The sequence below is a fragment of the Porites lutea genome, chromosome 1 (genome assembly GCF_958299795.1).
Source record: "Porites lutea chromosome 1, jaPorLute2.1, whole genome shotgun sequence".
Taxonomy (NCBI): domain Eukaryota; kingdom Metazoa; phylum Cnidaria; class Anthozoa; order Scleractinia; family Poritidae; genus Porites; species Porites lutea.
In genome coordinates, this window is record NC_133201.1 from 34515163 (window position 1) to 34520047 (window position 4885).

A 4885-nucleotide genomic window follows, 5' to 3' on the forward strand; every position below is an offset into this window, starting at 1 on the left:
TTTTAGTTCCATTGTAAAGTAAGTCATATTTTAGCCGGTCCTGGGGCTGCAATGATTTTACTTCTTAATAAAGCTATCTATCTATCTATCTATCTATCTATCTATCTATCTATCTATCTATCTATCTATCTATCTATCTATCTATCTATCTAGTTCCAGTCCCCACGCGAGGGTAGCGCCTGGTGCTTACATACAACAAACAAGTTCAGGTTGATCGTGTGTCCAAGCTTTGTGAGAGTGCACTGTAGCTGGTGTGCAGCACATCCTAGTCACCGTATAGGCAGTTTAATAATCATGATAAATTTGTAAACAGACCTTGCACCGAGTTTAGTGGAAAACATATTTTGGTTAAATTCTGCATCTTTATTTAAAGTTAGGTCTCTTTTGTACGTTCTAGAATGGTCTTTCCCGTCAGAAAAGAAAAAACATTTAGTTTTTTTGAGCTAGTTTTTCACCTTTCACTTCACTGATTTGGCTATTACTTGTGAAAGCAAGGACCCGCACATTTTTCTTTCTCGAAAATAGTGATGGAAAGAGGTACCAGGAAATCTCACGTTTTCGTAAACGTATGAATATGTCAACCAATATACAAATAAGTTCGACCCTGATGAATTCCAAATGGTTCGGATGGCCTAGGGAAAGACCAAAAAGATTAAAAAAAAAAAAGGTCATGGCAACGCTTCAATGCATTTAAAAGCACTTTAGATTGCCTAAAATAGGTTTCTGAAGTTGTTTTTGGAAAGTGACGTCGTTCGGTGCTCCTGTGTACTGACTTCAGCTTGAACCTAAACTTTATTTAAATAAAAGCGACAAAGACAGGTGTCGACATTGTATATCTTTCTGTACTACGGACCTAAAATGTGAAGTTTAGCATTTTTGCAACCAAGAGAACTGTGCGTAATAAATCAGGTCCATAATGAGAAGTTCGACTTTACTCTTTTCAAAAACTAGTAAAAAACGCGATTCCCTGCTAAATGTCGAGAAAACATGCAGGGATTCGGGATACATCCTTTGCATACGCAGCAAGGTTAAGATTTTCAAAATACGATCAGTTTCTCCCTTTACTCTAAAGATAAAGCTCGGCAATGAATACTTCATATCTTAGACTAGTGGATTACTGGATTTCTTGGTTATTCAGAAATATTTAGACTTTTATCGAGATTTAGACATTTTTAGGCCATCTGATTTGCTCCTATTAACAGTTAGTTTACGGAAACACGTCTTTGGGTGCCGCGTTTTAGTAAATAATGTGTTTGTTTGTTTTTTGTGTCCAAGGAGGACAACTCCAAAAACATTTTAGCTTTGGCCAAATCTATATACTGGCCCTTTTCATTCTTGACACCTATTTAAAACACAGTAGAAGGAAAAATGTTTTCAATTTCAGTATATTTTTTATTCCTTTTTTCGTTATCATGGTGTGCGCGGAGTAACGAAAACTATTTTCGCAAACCCAACCGACTTTTATACATTTTTTACCAAAAATACTTCAACCATCCTAGCAATTGCTTGAAAAATATCTAGAATAAACAGAATTTAACAGCCAAAACATGATTTCATTGTTGCAAATTTACAATGATTACCACAATACGGTGAGTATGGATGCCCGTTAGTTAAAATATTAACCATGTTAGCACACTATAAATTCGAATGAAGCTTGAGTCAGAAAGTTAAACCGAACGGAAAAGAATAAGAAGTAAATAAAGCAACCATGTTTAGCACCGCGAATCAAACATTTAGGAACACAGGTGTCCTCATTAAAGAGTTGTCTGTATTATGGAGATGGGAATTGTATGAGGTTTGAAACCTTTGCATAGAACCAAGAGAACTGTCCCTAATAAAGGGAGGTTCATAAGTACAGGTTATGAACGTATTTCTTTCAAAACATGGGCTGGAGATAAAAGGGCGATTCCCTGCCAAAGGGTGAACCAACATAGAATCCAGCAGCTGGCAAACGCATTTTCTGTGTGATAAGATGCTACTGAATACGATCGGTATTCCTTTATCTGGACGTTAAAACCAGCTAACAATAATGCCAATACTTCAAATTCTTGATTACGTAAAAAATATTTTTTGTCACCAGTTCGGTTAATATAAAGCCGTTTCATTTTTGATGCGTTTGAATTAGGCTCAGCAAATTTTTAACGTAGTGCAGAACCGGAAAATTTGACGCCAAAAAAAACAAACAAACAAACAAAACAAAACAATGTTGTATTAAATGGAAGTTATTTCACTGTTATGTTATCGTATTGGAACAAAGAGGAAATAATTCTACTTTCCTTTTTCTGTACACTTTGAGATACTTTTAGGTACTTTATCCATGACTTTTTTGCTTGAGGAAGGAATTTAAACTAACCAAACTCTTTATACCAGGTTACTAACCTTGTAAAAAGCGCGATTACGGCATTGCTTGCAAGAGGAACATTCACGACAATAAACCAAGTCTAGCTTCAACCGTGTTTTATTTAACACCTGCAGGCAAACCCAAAAATGAGCTCAGATGACTCTGACTGCCATCAAGAATAAAAAACACGAATAACGGTTTGTTTTCTTTAATGGTGAACGAAATGGTCCAACTGGTGAGGCTACAACATTTTAAGTTAATTGAAAGTTAATATAAGGGCGCTTTCCATTTGTCAGAACTGACCGGCCAAACTATTCCCAACGCAATGAGAATTTCCATTTTACTCAAATCTCTCCCGCCATATCAGTCAAATCCTAAGTAGTATGCACCAAGGAAATGGTTATTCGGCAAAAACTCTCGGAAAAAGCGTATTTCATTATCAAACCGACTGGTCGGGCAATGGTCCGGCCACCCAGTTCTGACAAATGGAAAGCGCCCTAAGTTTGTGCAGCTACTTGCCTAACAGCTAAGTAACAAATAAGATGTTTTTTGTTATTTAGATCAGATCTTTGTCCTAAAGAAGTATGCGAAATGCATTAGTTGCTTGTTCAGCTACTGAAACTTAAGTGCCTATGTTAAGAGCAAGATATTTTCTCTCCTAAACACCGTTACGTAGTAATGAAGCAAAGAAAGATCCTCTTGTGCAATTTGTTTCGTTTTTAAACTTTTGACATATTTGCATTGATACTGACAGTGACACAATGTGCGACATCAGCTAGAGCAAAGCATCATCTTTAATTTGTAGTCATTATCACAAAATGCAGAGGCGAAAATTAGCCCCGGAAAAACCAAGAAGAATAACGTATTATGAAATTGCTTAAGAATATAAAAACCTTTTTCGGACTCTGGTCCGGAATACCAAAGATTAATATATTACACACGATGTTTTCTTTTCAGAAACACTTAAAACCGAAATAATTATCAAACCGTTTTCTTTTTTACTAATCTTCTCACAATTTTTACCCCTACTAATCCAGGTGGATTTCTAATTTTTACAGAGTTGCTTAATAACCCTAACATTCTGCCGACTCTAGGTTATTTGACTAAATCAGCGTCACTGAAGGCACAACTACAATTGATAAGCGGTGGATCCTTCACAAAATGAGTTTGTCAGAAAAGGTGAAAAATGTTGTACAGAAAATACGTTAGCCAACTTAATTTATAAATTTCTAAACAAAGTTCCTGTATTCAGTAATAACGATATAACTTTTTCCACCCACACTGTTTTAACAACCGGACCTGGCTGATAATGACAGTAATAACCGTGTAAAAGTGACTAAAAGCGATGTATAGCTGTCAAAGCTAAAACATACAAAAAACATATAAAATATATTTTAATAGACGTATAGTTTCGGAAACTGGAACACAAAGGAAGCTTTTTCCTTATTCATTACCTCGGTTTTGTGGATAAAAGAAATAACCAATTTAAGCTGTCACTTAAGCTTTAATCAGGCTGCAATAATTAATTTGTTAAATAACAAAGGCAGAAACATCGCACAAAAATAAATTTAAAAAAGAATAAAAATTATTTAAAATTTCTTTTCTTGAAAGTTTTTCTTTGTTATAAAATCAAATGAGTTCAATGAAAGTGTGAACTTACAATATTATGAAAAATACCTGGTACTGAAAAGAAAAAAAATACTCAAATACTCAGAGCCACCTGCTAAAATGGTTTCATTGATAAAGCTAGAAGAAAATTTGTAAATTTTGGAAATCTAAAGTCAGAGCTTTTGCTCACCAAACAAAGACCAAGGATATGCGATATCTAGCATTTTAGCTTCTTTCAGGAAACCGGAGAAAAGTTCATTTCTCTCTTCCCCTCGATAGGGTTTTGTCACTAGTTCAGGTTAATAATAAAGAGACGTTTTTCATTTTCGATGCGTTAATAAGTTCCAGCATATTTTTAATGTGGCAAAGAACCTGGAAATTTGACTCAAAAACAATAAAAATGAAAGCGTTTTTGACCTCTTGGTTAGTTCTTAAATAAGAATTGCTGTTGCATTTGAGATATATTATAAGGATCTCTAGCCATTTTAAACAACTACCTTTTGCCTTTTAAACTACTGTAAGTTGAAATTGTCCTAGTTTGCATCTACTAATTGAGAGCTGGGCGTAATGAAAAGTTCCGCTGTTAGAAAGGTCAAATATCAAACAACATAGCTCAGACAATGCAAAAGGCACAGAATTGTTCACAAAGTTATGCATGTTACCGAGTTCAGATAACTTTAAAAAAATGTTCTTTTAAAAAGACTGAATATTCCATTAAATTGAAATTATTTCACTGTTAAGTTTTCGCATTGCATTGGCACAAGCAGGAAATAATTTTATACACTTTGTGACACGTTCAGGTTCTTTATCCATGACTTTCTTGCCTGGGGAAGATATTTAATTAAACTAAAAAAAAGTGTTGATGCCAGGTTACTAACCTTGTACAAAGGGCGATTACAGCATTGCTTCCAGGAGACAATAAACTAAATCTTGTTT

At 34.8% G+C, this 4885-nt stretch overlaps 1 protein-coding gene across 1 annotated transcript in view; it reads right to left on the bottom strand.

Moving 5' to 3' along the window:
* The window catches only part of LOC140928509 (uncharacterized), a 33344-nt gene extending 28459 nt beyond the window's left edge, over positions 1–4885 (bottom strand). Inside the window, exon 1 of the mRNA XM_073378271.1 lies at positions 4828–4885. The gene's annotated coding sequence lies outside the window, so the exon portion shown is untranslated. The remainder of the gene's footprint in view (positions 1–4827) is intronic.